Source organism: Triturus cristatus, chromosome 7 (assembly GCF_964204655.1).
Source record: "Triturus cristatus chromosome 7, aTriCri1.1, whole genome shotgun sequence".
NCBI classification, from domain to species: domain Eukaryota; kingdom Metazoa; phylum Chordata; class Amphibia; order Caudata; family Salamandridae; genus Triturus; species Triturus cristatus.
In genome coordinates, this window is record NC_140590.1 from 1,420,679,771 (window position 1) to 1,420,694,896 (window position 15,126).

The window sequence follows — 15,126 nt, forward strand, 5'->3', positions numbered from 1 at the left end:
TTCTGGCTATCAGCCGTCATCAGCCAGGATAGCTTGACTCCAGTGGCGTAGTGAGCACGGGTCCCACGTCTGGGAATACCCATCCCACTTAGGGTGAAAAGCGTTACAACAAACAAATGATGGACGGAATGCTGACAATGCATACATTCTCCCCCAGTCAAGAGATCTGGGTTAAATCCATCGTTCTTTTGCCCACTACACCACCCCAGTTTAGACATGGCCATATGCAAATCAGTCTTGACCCTGTGCCTCATGGGAACAGTCCAGCCCGAACTGCCAAGCCATGTCTTCCCTGGACCGGAATCAAGCATCCTAGGACCGGTTTCTGGCTATCAGCCGTCATCAGCCAGGATAGCTTGACTCCAGTGGCGTAGTGAGCACGGGTCCCACGTCTGGGAATACCCATCCCACTTAGGGTGAAAAGCGTTACAACAAACAAATGATGGACGGAATGCTGACAATGCATACATTCTCCCCCAGTCAAGAGATCTGGGTTAAATCCATCGTTCTTTTGCCCACTACACCACCCCAGTTTAGACATGGCCATATGCAAATCAGTCTTGACCCTGTGCCTCATGGGAACAGTCCAGCCCGAACTGCCAAGCCATGTCTTCCCTGGACCGGAATCAAGCATCCTAGGACCGGTTTCTGGCTATCAGCCGTCATCAGCCAGGATAGCTTGACTCCAGTGGCGTAGTGAGCACGGGTCCCACGTCTGGGAATACCCATCCCACTTAGGGTGAAAAGCGTTACAACAAACAAATGATGGACGGAATGCTGACAATGCATACATTCTCCCCCAGTCAAGAGATCTGGGTTAAATCCATCGTTCTTTTGCCCACTACACCACCCCAGTTTAGACATGGCCATATGCAAATCAGTCTTGACCCTTTTCGCCCTAAGTGGGATGGGTATTCCCAGACGTGGGACCCGTGCTCACTACGCCACTGGAGTCAAGCTATCCTGGCTGATGAAGGCTGATAGCCAGAAACCGGTCCTAGGATGCTTGATTCCGGTCCAGGGAAGACATGGCTTGACAGTTCGGGCTGGACTGTTCCCATGAGGCACAGGGTCAAGACTGATTTGCATATGGCCATGTCTAAACTGGTGTGGTGTAGTGGGCAAAAGAACGATGGATTTAACCCAGATCTCTTGACTGGGGGAGAATGTCTGCATTGTCAGCATTCCGTCCATCATTTGTTTGTTGTAACGCTTTTCGCCCTAAGTGGGATGGGTATTCCCAGACGTGGGACCCGTGCTCACTACGCCACTGGAGTCAAGCTATCCTGGCTGATGAAGGCTGATAGCCAGAAACCGGTCCTAGGATGCTTGATTCCGGTCCAGGGAAGACATGGCTTGACAGTTCGGGCTGGACTGTTCCCATGAGGCACAGGGTCAAGACTGATTTGCATATGGCCATGTCTAAACTGGTGTGGTGTAGTGGGCAAAAGAACGATGGATTTAACCCAGATCTCTTGACTGGGGGAGAATGTCTGCATTGTCAGCATTCCGTCCATCATTTGTTTGTTGTAACGCTTTTCGCCCTAAGTGGGATGGGTATTCCCAGACGTGGGACCCGTGCTCACTACGCCACTGGAGTCAAGCTATCCTGGCTGATGAAGGCTGATAGCCAGAAACCGGTCCTAGGATGCTTGATTCCGGTCCAGGGAAGACATGGCTTGACAGTTCGGGCTGGACTGTTCCCATGAGGCACAGGGTCAAGACTGATTTGCATATGGCCATGTCTAAACTGGTGTGGTGTAGTGGGCAAAAGAACGATGGATTTAACCCAGATCTCTTGACTGGGGGAGAATGTCTGCATTGCCAGCATTCCGTCCATCATTTGTTTGTTGTAACGCCAGAGGTATTAAGGCATAGGCAGCTGGTCAACGTGTCCTACCTTTTCGTCTGAACCCCAGTGAAAGTAATCTTCAATCAGTTTCTGAACCTCTTTTCAGGCTACCTATAGCTCTAACTGTTCCTCTACCCACTTCATCTTAACAATTGTTTTGGTACTCTGGGGAAGACATTATATTGATTTTTGTGCAACATTTTGGGACTTTAATGTATAATTCATTATGTGGACTTGAATTTGAAGATATTGAGTAATAAAATTCAGAGTTCTATTGGGGGTAAAATTCCATAAGATTACCTACAAATGAATCATACAATAGTTCTTAATCAGGATCCTTATGAATATATGTCTTAAAGTGGCATAAAAACAGCCACCACCATTCTCTAAGCTTATTTGACTAACCAAAGCTTTTTAAATAAACATCTTTATTACATTTTTTCAACACATAACAAACCAATGTGTACGAGACCATAAGCGCCAGCAGGCTTAACTCAGAAACAGGACAGCAGTATTCAGTTAATATAATAGAGGTACAGTTACTGGGAATGACAGCATTAAGATGTCCATCAAAAGAAAAGCACTGCCATAGAAAGGCGCCCAAGAAACACAGCCGCCCAAGAAACACAGACGCCCAAGAAACACTGACGCAAAATATACTGAGCCGACGAAAATAGCAGTGATGAAGGCCAAAAGTTAGGCGGGAACCATACCAAAATGGCCAGGTCTAAAAGGCAAATAACTACCCGCTTCCCCAAACAAAACAAGACATCACAGCTGGTAGTAATGAAGGGGCAATACATCTGACTACCTTCGAATATAAAAAGTCTAGAACTAGCATAATAAACTCAAATAAAGAGCAGGTGGCGGCAGGTGTCTATGCCTCCCAAAAACTATTACCAGCCTCCTTGCAGTGGCTTGTCGTGTAGCTTTTACATTTTCAACACCAATTCTGACACTGCTGAAGCTTTGAATACACTAGAGGTATTTAGGCCTGGGCAGTTGCTCTGTTGCGGGGATTCTCCACATACACAGAACTATGCACAGAAAAACAGGACCTCAGTGTATAGGGGTTGTACCTTCCTACCACCTTAGTGCCCAAAATCCCCAAATCGACTAGCTATAGTGTCTTATTCGGTCTCCTACATAATCACGAAGCTACAAATGATTAGACAACCCTGAACACAACACTCCCGACTCTCTCAGGAATCGTGGTAACAAGACATACCCTTTCGCTCACTCCCTCGTACTCATCCCCAATAAGGATTGTCAGAGTCAATGTATAGTTCAAAATGTTTCTTTTAACTATTGTGCTCTATAATGCAGTATACGAGCCACTGCCACTATCAAAATGCATAAACCTAAAACAGTTAGCATTGTTACAATACCAAAGAATTATAAAGGAGGATGTCATCATATACAGACAGTGGTAAAAGGACTATAAGGCCTAACCACCCTCCCCTTGGTAAGTTGAAGTTTATTATATAAAGGAAGATCTCTGGGCTTTGTCAGCAGACCCCATACCTTAGAGCCTAGATGGTAGATTTCCATCATAGGAACAGCATAGCTCTGCTCCAAGCAAAGGTTTCTCTCCAAGTGTCTGTGTACAACATGCATCCCCGTAATATCAAAGCACGAGTCTTCAGCAGTGCAGCAGTGTTTAGCATGTTTGGTCTAGGTGCTAGACCCTGACCAGAACAGATGATTAAAGGGCATGTTTATCAACCTTGCACATCATGCTCAGACTAAACTCCAAGAATAAGCAGAGAACGTAGAAAGCAGACAGTTCTCATGTGAAAGGCACAGAGTCTTGCTAAATAAAGTCATGTAGTAACGTGCGCAAAAGCAGCATCATGGCAGCAGAGCTCATGCTAACTTAGCAATGTCAAGAATGACCCTAACGGTCATATAACACCCTTCCCTTAGTAAGGTCGTAGTATATAGACAAAAGACCAAAACAGAGTTTAAAGTTAAGCCAAGTTCAGAAGCGCTTGAAAAAGCCAAATTGGAAAAAATAAAAAATATAAAAAGAAATACATTTTTAATGTCTTTTGAAATTTTGTAGTTTCAGAAATAAGACTCAAGAAGGGGATGGAAAGTCCATGAAAGTACGTGAACTTAGGAATGCATTTTGTTCCAAAAGGTCATCGCTATCGTTAGTAGTAAAAAGGGATGACATCCAATAAAGTATGTTGAAGACATGCTCTTCGATTGTGATGCCTCCAAGAGCATGGTAGGACAATTTGCATGATATTCGATGAAACTTTGTTGTAGGAGGTTCTGCGCAGCCGCGCAGGTATCCCATTCTGCCAGGATCCCAATTGCAGTAGCACACGCCATGTGGTCATTCCCAAAACAGGCCCGTTCATGGGCCTCTAAGGGGCCCATTAACTGGTTAAAATCCGGGACTCTACACGACTAATTAGAGAGGCATAAATGCAAAGCCCAATAGAAGGGACACCACTGACAGCAGAACACGAGTTGCACGCAAATGAAGTAGACAAAGCGGAAAGTTAATCCATAACTCACACTCAGCGTTGCTAAGGGCAAGCGTCCAAAAAGTTGTTGCATTCGATCACAGTACAGTGGCAATTGGCCTGGTCTGTGCATTACCACAAGATGAGCAGTCATTGCGTAGTAGAAGCAGAAGGATCAATATTCCACCTGCAAGCGCCAGTAATAAAGGGAACCCTCCGAAGACGCTAGAAAAGATAGAATGAATAAAAGCCGGTATTACTCCAAATATCGTCTAAAAAGAAGTCACAAGGCCGGATCCCACTAGTTTATTTTAAATTAGCAAGGCCTGTGGTATCAGACGCATTAAATATTTGATGTATAAACTCCCCAAAATGAAGTGGAAGGTTAGTGTTCAGAAGTGACTGAAATTTGCTAGATGTTCTAGCCACCTGCAACTCGAAGGTCTCTCGATCTGAAGGGAGGGCCACTTAATGTTGAAACAATAGCGCTTTGAGCCTGCTTAATTTGTTGAAATCTGTTTTCAAAGTAGGAATGGAAGGCCAAATTGAACTATCTACTTTCCCATGCGGGGGGGGGGGGAAAGCACAGTGCTACAACAAGTAACACATAGTTAAACTGTTACTAAATACGGGATCCCTGCCCCTAAACCACAGCAGTCGTGGTTGTTCAAAATAAGATGACTGCCGTTAGTAAGCAAGATAAAAGCGGGAATTATTGATGGGAGTTCCTTTAAAAAAACATGCAAGATTAAGCGCAGATAAATTACAAGCGCAGTGCAACTTAACACGTTTACAAACCAGGGAATGTTCTACTGTGGAATCGCAGTCCTCCCCTGTTAGGAAAATGTCCTTATCCTCCCGTTGACATCTGTTCGTGAAAGGAAGGGACCATAATTCATGGAGAAATGCACTACCCAGTGGCTCAAAGCGTCCTATCGGAAAATATTTCATACATGATCTAAATTGAAACAGCGAGAATGGTAGAGATATTACCCCATGAATTAACCAAACAGCCAAGCTTGTCTCCGCCACAGAGAATGGCAAGGGCTCCAACTGCTCAATGTGTAACAGCTTGTAAGTAGCGTGTTTCATAGACATAAATCTATGCTTATCAGTCAAATTAAAGGGTGAAAACAAAGCAAAAGCATTTAAATAATCCCAAGGGATTTTTCCCATTTTGAGAGTCTGTAATATCCATGCAAACTGCATTACTGATCTTAATTGATTTTGACCATGATACAACACAGAAACATCATTCTGAACAATATCACTAATAGACAAAACAATATTATCCAAGGTATAAATGCGTGAAGAAAGTATATTAAAGCTACTGTCGAGTACAGCAAGGACCTTTTCCAAATTTGCCTGATCAATTTGGCGAAGACAAAAAGCTGCTTCCATCTGCAAAAGTTTCCAAATGTTATTGCACGCTGCATAGATAAACCTTTTATTTCTAGGGGCTCTAAGTCCTAATATAAAATCAACCAAATTGATGTTGCTCCACAAGAGTGTTAAGTGTTGTTTTAGTGATGACAAAGTAGAATGTTCTAACCATTGTTGGCACAATTTACCCACAGAGTAAGTGGTGACTATGTGAATTTGGAAAACGAGAATCTGGTCTATTCTGTGTGAAGCCTGGTGTTACATTATTAAAACGCAACTGACATGCATTAGAACTTATTTGCTAGACCAACCAACCGGATTGGTCAATTTCCAAAACATTAAAAGTGTCATTCCGATATAAAGCTTGTAATACATCGATCGTGTAATTAGTGTATGTGTGACAATCATCATATTCCACTAAGGAGGGAATGGATGGGATATTCAATTTTTTAACAGTCGCCAAGCCAAAACAAGTGGTTTGGTGCACTGTATCGTTTAAAAACAAAATTTGATTTGGATGCAGAGCTTCAGTACCCTGAACCTGCCAAGTTTTAGTGCCCCAGATCGATTTTAAATCAACTGTATCTTTCCAGTGCTCATAACCCTGTTTGGCTAATTCCGTTCTAAAGGAATTTGAATAAATCAATTTAGTATGGGTAAGAATAAATTTGGGCTACGATAAGGAATGTAATTTAAAAAAACATAAGATTCTGGATTAGACGTGTTATAATCGGTAAAATAAGCAAACTTATCCCGAAGTGTTTTAGAACTTCCCTTGATAGGAGTTGGACAATGTTCCCATTGTGTGTAATTAAAGACAGGTCGTAACGTGTTCGTTTTGTGTAAGTAATGATGCCTATAATGTTGATAACAGAATAAATCAGCATAATTGGCAGAATTTAAATACAAATCTTCAGAATCAAAAGCAGCATAATTTTTCAAATCAGAAAACAATGAATGTACATCCCAATCATTGGAATGTATGTCCTGTGTTACCACATCTCCTAAGGAGACGTGAAACACGTATGGTATTTTAAGGACCTCCATCGGACCATGGATTTCAAAAGCCATTTTATCCCATACAAAGCCATCTGCAACCAGGACAGCCAAAATGTTCACAAGAGTTTGATCAAGTTTCATGATATGGGACGATGTATGAGGCGCCAGAACTCCGTCGACCAATTTTACAGCAGAACGTTCTGGCAAATAATGACCATTGATCAGCAAGAAAAATACTGTCACAAATCCAATCAACATGAAAAGGAAAATGAGAACAAGTACCAACCAGATGTAGGTCCAAGGTGGGACTAGGTAAGTATTTTCAAACCAAGAAAAAAAAATACACAATTTTGTAGGTGGACTTGTCAACGTGGAAGACGAGGAGGATGAGTCAGAAGAGAAGCTGGCATAATCTCCAAAGTACCCGCTAGCACTCATGTTTATTAGAGGTGGTAGGGCAGCATCAGCATGATGTTGTCGAGGACTGTTCGGCACCTCACTAGTGGACTCATCTGTAGGGTAAGTATACTCGACGTCTGTATTGGAAGTGGATGGAGGCAGAACAGGCGAAAGGTCAATAGTAACATCCATCACTCCCTAAACCACACGGGCATGAATGGAAGAGGATAGAGTCAGCAGATTCAATGAAATTGCGTTGCACGAAACTGCAGGCGTGACACTATTCAGAATCGGCCAGACGGTGTAACTTGACATTGTCCACTGAGATGTATCTGTTGTCTTTGCGGCCAGGTAAAGGTGGCAAAATTACTGTACGAGTACCCTTCAATCCAAGTACTGTAACTGGTGCACGATAAGAGGGACCAAATTCTTTGTTTGTTATCCAGCTTTTCGCGTACCAGATCTCCAATCTTAGGAAGCCAGCCGGCAATCGGAATCAGCAGTGCTGCATCATTGGAAGAGGGTAAATGTTCAGTTGCGTAGCTGTCACTGGCCTGTTGTAGGTTCTGTAACATAGTAGAATGATTATCTATGTCAAAGATTGCGGCAGCTGCCACAACGTCTAGACCATCAATGTCTGGAACAAACATTTTAATGCCAAAGAGCATTTTGTATGGGGTCCACCCACCCAGAGATCTTCTAGGGAGATTATTTAGTGCACGTTGAACCCCAGACAGTTCCTGCCAGTGCCAAAGAGCATTTTGTATGGGGTCCACCCACCCCGAAATCTTCTAGAGAGATTATTTAGTGCACATTGAACCCCATACAAGTGGGCCAGACAGTTCCTGCCAGTACCCAAGAACCTAGCTGTCAAATATTGCTTTAAGTCACGGTTCATTCGCTCCACTATGGAATTGCCTTCAGGCCTATGTGGAGACCAAAACTGTACCTGCACCCCCATTGGCATTATTGCGTCCTTGTACGTCTTAAAGGCGAACGCTGGACCTTGGTCAGAATGGAAGGTGCCACAGGCAAACATTCCGATAAAGACACGCAAATAGCTAATGACATTTCGAGCATCAGCACTTCGTTGTGGCCAAACCCAAAGGAATCTAGTCCACGAATCAACTGCAACCAGGACATATTTATATGCAGTATTAGAAGAGAACGGACCGCAGTGATCCAGATACACCCAGCCAAATGGCCGATTAGATATACATAGCTGTGTTTGTGGTGGGCGTGTGACCGTAGACGGCTTGATTTGCTGACAAATGTCACACAAAAATACTTTACGGGTCTGTTTATATAAACCATGCCACCAGTAACGTTGCTGTAAAATAGAGACTGTCACAGACACTCCAGCATGTGCAGAAGCCATGCCTTCGTGTGCGGCAACTATTAAAGCAGGTCTGCTGTCCATGTTGGGAATCAGCCGATCCCCAACAGTTGGAATTTTAGCATAAGGAAATTGTTCAGAAAATAAATAAGAATACTTTGAAGGGAAGCCCTGTGGAGGAACAGTTCCATCCTTCGTGGCAGCAATAGCTGCCTAAATGTCATTATCAATCTTAGTCATGGACCTTGTAATTGCTGCTACAGAACACGTGGCTACTGCAGATTTGGCTGCTTCATCAGCCAAAAAACTACCAACAGCACGCTGATGGCCAAGAGTATAGATAACCTGTGTGAATGGGAGACTTTTTTTTAGTTCCGCCACTCAAACCCAAAGCATTTTATGCTTTATTGCGCTGCCTTTAGAGTCTCTATAGTCATTTTGTGACCAAAAGAATCAGTTGTCATTAAAAGGCTGGACACAGTAGTAAGAATTGCATGCAATAGGAGTATTCACATTAGGAACAGCAAACTCAAGAGCAAGAACAAAAGCACGCAGGTCCGCCAATTGTGCTGTACAGTCTACAAGCGCCTGTGTATGCACTATAGAAGACTTAAATTCTCCATTGACAATTGAACCAGCCACAATAGCGAAAGCCGCTGAATAAGCGTGTTTGGAACTGACCGCCGGTTGTGCCGAGCCATCAGTATAGATGGTACATCTGTACTCATCCAAAGGGAGCGACGACAGTGGAGGAGGATGAACATGTTCATACTGTAAAAACTCCTGTGTCTAAAGAGTAGGATCTAAGGTAAACGTGACATCAGCCGATGTTGAAGAAGGAGCCCATTGTATCCAACACGGATGTAAAGCCTTAGAATTTGGTACACTCGCCTTAGTCACAGCTTCTAAAGCATGGAGAGGCGTGACCATAAGAATTTGTTTCCCTGCGCCAGCAAGCGTCCTTTCAGAATCACCATTTGGACCGCTGTCAAAACCTTTTCAACATTCAAAAACCTAATTTCAGCCGATGTGTATAAATGTGATTTGTATGCAATAGGTACTGTGTCTCCCTCATTGAACATTAAGTAAGTGAAACCCACCGTCCCCTGTACTATACGTATCACCAGGTTTGTGGTATTGTAACATGTCAACAAGTAGTTAGTAGCAAGCAAATCTGACCTCAAAGATTGTAGAATTGAGGTATGTTCCGATAGCCAGCTGGCTGAAGAAAATGTTGGTTGTATCAACGCGCATAGCGGTTTGATACGCTCGACGTAATCGCTAATGTATGTCTTCCCGAAAATTAAAAAATCCCAGCAAAGACTTACGTTTTTTCGGTGTAGAAGCAGGTCGCTATTGTAGACATTTCTCCAGAAAGTGCAGGGGCCAACCTCTTACCTTCACTATTGAGCTCGTAGCCCATAAAGAGCACCACTAAATGTGTGATTTTGCAAATTTGAATTTGTATCCATAGTCGGCAAACAACCAAATAATGCGGTCGACATGGACAAGATGTGGCATCTGTTCATCGTCCGTCAGGTAATATCATCAACGTACGAGAAAGCATCAGTGTCTATGCTGTTTAACAAAGACACAACACATGCAGCAAAAGCCCCAGGGCTATTCTTATACCCTATAGGCAAACGTGTAAATTTTTCTGATTCCCAATGGCGGTGAATGCTGTCCAGTCACTGCTCTCGGGAGCCAAGTTGTGACTATAGAAACCATTGGATATATCCAATGTAGTTTTGTATTTGTTATGGATAAGAGTGTTCACTAACACAGAGCTGTGTGTTTTGTACCGCAAATGTACGACAATGACTATCCAAATTTGGATAATCTAAGACAATGCGATCCGATCCGTCAGGTTTTGAGACTGGAAAAAGAGGATTTTTCATCGGTGATACGCAGGATTCAATCACTCCGTGATACTCCAACTGCGTCAGAATATCACAAACAGGAGCCTTAGCTTCTCGTTTGATAGGATATTGCGGCTGTGGCATAGACCATAACAGGATCGCATGTGCTGGGGAATCGCAATCCCAGCCCCCCTGATTACGGTACACCGCCGGGGCAATGGCCAAAGCCCACTCTGCTGCAAAAGCCTTTGCATGTTCCTCAGGGACATAACGCGAAAATCTCAGAAGTATCACATCTTCCCCTTTAGGAGCGGCTAGCACAAACTGTGGTGGCCAATCTGCACTGCTAACAAATTGTCATATGAAGAGGTTAGATTTTCCCAGAAAACGGCTGTGATTGTATGCTGTATATCACCTTCAATTTGGAAGACTATTTCATAGAGTCTATCCGGGGGGGGCAACGCGTGTATCTACTGTTTCTACTGTGATGAATGTATCAGTTGCTCTCGCCTCCAGACAGGGACACAGTGCCTCCCGCACAATGGTAACCTCCGCTGCATTGTCGAACAGAGTCACTGCCCATGTCCAGTCTAGAAGACGTGTTCTCACCGTCTGAGGCATATTTTGCTGTAAAGGCAGAACATTTCTTCTTCTGATATGGTGGCCTAAAATGAAGCAGATCCTCTTGTTTGGCTTTAACGTCAAACTGTCAAGGTTGATCCCGTCCCTGCTATGTGGTCAGACGTTTGCCACGATCCTGGCGCTCCCCACCACTGATGTGTGAGTCCAAAGTGTCCTGTAAAGAATGAGGAGAGCGATGATCAGGGACTTGAATTCTATCAGGAGTCTTCATTTTCGCGCAGTTGAGCAAGTCATGAGTACGCTCAGAAGACTCAGGTTTCGGTGCACCACAACGGGAACGCTGCTTCTGTTGTTGCTGCCCCTGTTTTTTATTTCTCCAATTCTTTTTAGGAAACAACAGGCGCCCATCTTTATCAGTCTGGGCCTTTTGTTGACTTTGGGTTTGAGATTGAGTTTGTGGTTGAGTAAAAGGTTTGACTCCCAGACTATTGCGCCCTATGGTATTATAAGCTTTAGCAATAATCTTTGGCAATTTGCGTTGCTTGTCTGCGTCTGCCACAGCCTCCAAGCGTTGCGCCCCTTGCAAGCTTACAGCACCACCCTTAACATTTGGAAGGATCATATCGCAAACAATCTCTAACACCCCCACCAGTCTCATTCCCTACTCCAGGGCCACTTCGGCCCCATGTTCATCCTGAACACGTTTTATCACGGATGGGAGAACGGTCATTGAGGGGATGCCGAAACACATCGAGTATACCGCTGCAAACACTTTACCCCAAGTGTTACAATCAGCTAATTCGGGAACCAGGTTTTTCGGTAGACTTATTGACAAAATCCTGTGCTTCTCCACAGGTGTGGTATTTGGAAAAACAGCTTTGAGTTGCCCAAATTTCTCGGCAAGTCAATAAGGAAGTTCATCCTTATTTTGGGGAAGCTTGCCTAGCACAGAATTAACCATTAATGGACTGATGGTCACACCACCAGGTGCAGGTGGTTGTGCGGCAGCCTTATCACATAAGCAACTGCTGCCATATAAATTCGCATAGGGAAATTGGGCCATTTATAGGAACAAAGGTGGGGAAAGAAAAGAAATAGGGTTCTATCCTGATGCGACGGTCTCCCTCTGTTTTGACTTTGTGTCTATGGAATATTCAAAGATATTGGAGTAGATGCCTCACTCACTTATCATGACATGCTTCATCATAGGCGTCTATCCACACCCGGGTAAGATGGTACTGCCCGGGTGGACTCAACCATAGATGTGATGGGAGTTCTTATATAAAGCAAGTGCTGGTCATGCAGAGAACCAGATGAGTGATAGTAAAAATATCTCTAGGTATACCCAAACATTATGTTTTATTCGGAGGGTACCTGGGGTATGAATAAAAACGTTTTAAAAATCAGGGTTTTCTGTATATAATTGTTCAGTTGTGCCCCTTGTAAAGTGCCAACATGTTTCGGCCCTCGCCAGGAGCCCAGATGGGTCAGGGGCCTTTATCAGGCTATTTATCTACCGCTTTGTGTCCCTGCTCTTCTATGGTGCACAAACTCCATGCACAGACGTGAGGCCTAATGCGCTCACTTGTCTTCAACATGTCCTCAGTAGATTTTCTACTGCTTGTTTTAATTATATAACATGCGGATCAGGCAGTTTGGTGCTGTCTTGTAGTCACATATTTGTCAATGTGCAAGCACCGCTGAGATACCTCTACAGCTCGCTCTGTCCCACCTGGAAGTTGAGCGACATGAACTGAACAACAGCTCTATATATACATATTAATGAAGAATGTAATACGCTTAGCTCCACGACTGTAGCAGTGAGATAATTTGGGTGCGGGTGCACTCAGCCAACACTGCCCATCTATAGATAAGGGTCCTAAATGGACCGTTGTTATTGGGTGAGGAAGGGCGCCATTAAACCATATTTGGTGTTGCCAAGCTGTGAGCGGAACCTCAAGTGTTCTATGCGGTCTATATTCCTGCAGAGTCTCGGTGGCAGTATACTCGTGAAACAAATTATCTGTTCCATCGACTGCCAAAAAGGTGACCCAAGAATAAAATACTTAGAAGCATAATGATGGAACCGCTTCTACAACAAAGATAAGCGCAACACCTGCATCAGGTACTCCGTATTGATTCAAATAAGCCCTGAGCGGTGCGAGGTTAGGAGGCGCTATGGCAACTGCCATAATGAATAACAGAGAATAACAACCTATGCGTGGCAGCGCAACAAAGGGTTAAAAGAGAGAAAAAGACCTTTTAAAATTCAAGTTTGAAAAACCTATAAAATATTACATTATAGGAAGCTACACCATCACAGCTGTCTCCGGAAACAGAAGTGGGGGTATTGTGGACAAGCACTACTCATGAGTTTCGCAGATAAGAACCAGACCAAATATCAGGCGCCATGTTGCGGGGATTCTGCACATACACAGAACTATGCGCAGGAAAACAGGACCTCGTTGTATAGGGGTGGTACCTTCCTACCACATTAGTGCCCAAAATCCTAAAACCACTAGCTTTAGTGTCTCATTCGTTCTCCTACATATTCATGAAGCTACAAATGATTAGACAACCCAGAACAAAACAGTCCCGACTCTCTCAGGAATCGCGGTAACAAGACATACCCTTTCGCTCACTCACTCGTACTCATCCATAATAAGGATTGTCAGAGTCACTGTATAGTTCAAAATGTTTATTTTAACTATCATGCTCTATAATGCAGTATACAAGCCACAACCAGCAGCAAAATGCATAAACCTAAAATAGTTAGCATTGTTACAATACCATAGAATATAAAGGGGGATGTCCTCATTTACAGACAGTGGAAAAGGGACTATAAGGTCTAACCACCCTCCCCTTGGTAAGTTGAAGTTTATTATATAAAGGAAGATCTCTGGGCTTTTTCAGCAGTCCCCATACCTTAGAGCCTAGATGGTAGATTTACTTCATAGGTACAGCATAGCTCTTCTCCAAGGAAAGGTTTCTCTCCAACTGTCTGTGTACAACATGCATCCCCGTAATATCAAAGCACGAGTCTTCAGCAGTGCAGCTGTGTTTAGCATGTTTTGTCTAGGTGCTAGGGACTGACCAGAACAGAATAACAAGGAGCATGTTTATCGACCTTGCACATCGTGTTCAGACTAAACTCCAGGAATAAGCAGAGAAAGCAGAAACCAGACAGTTCTCATGTGAAAGGCACAGAGTCTTGCAAAATAAAATCATGTAGTAACTTGCACAAAAGCAGCAACATGGCAGCAGAGCTCATGCTAACTTAGCAATGTCGGGAATGACACTTAGTCTCACTGTACTCCCTGGCCTTGCCCTCCACCACAAATTATTTCCAACAAATACATTCACTTGGCAGTAAGGAAAGGAAACTATAAACTTACTCACCTGCAGGGTAGGTTAGAGGGATTGCTATAGAATAACGGGGTGTCATTGATCATAATCATGTGTCCACTGTTTAAGCTTTGGGTTAGTCATTCACTAACGGCCATATAACAGTTCAAGGAGTCCTACCTTTTTGACTGCCCACAGGGAATGTGATCTTTCATTAGTTTCTTAACCTCACAATCAGGCTACCTCAAACTCTCACTGTCGCTCTATCCACTGTTATCCTATTCATTTTTTGTAACCCTGAGCAAGGCATTATAGTGATTTTTGAGAGGCATTTTCTGAAATATTAATATGCAGATTAATATGAGGCCTTAAATTTGCAGATATTGAGTAATAAAATTAATATTTCGAAAAAGGGGTAAAATGCCACAAGTACACCTGAATCATACCAAAGTCATTACCCAGGATCCTTATATATACATGTCTTAAAGTTGCTTAAAGAGACCCAACAGCTTGTGAAATGGTAGCCTGTTTGACTAAACAAAGATTTTAAATAAATATTTCTTAAATTTTTTCAGAACATAACAAACTAATGTGTACAAGACCATAAGCCCTGGAAGACTTCACTCAGACAGGATAACAGTAGTCTGTTAACATAATAGTGGTTCAGTTAGTAGCTATAACAGCATCAAGATGTACATCAAATGAAATACACAATAATAGAAAGAAGCGCCAAAGACTGAGCCGCTAAAGACTGAGCCGCCAAAGACTGCACTACTACAAATTGAGCTGACAAATCGATAGCCACTAAAGTGAGCTGCCAAAAAGTCAGCCGACAAATATTGAGCCACCAAATACAGAAGCCAAAAACAGAACCATCAAAAATAGGAGGGTTAA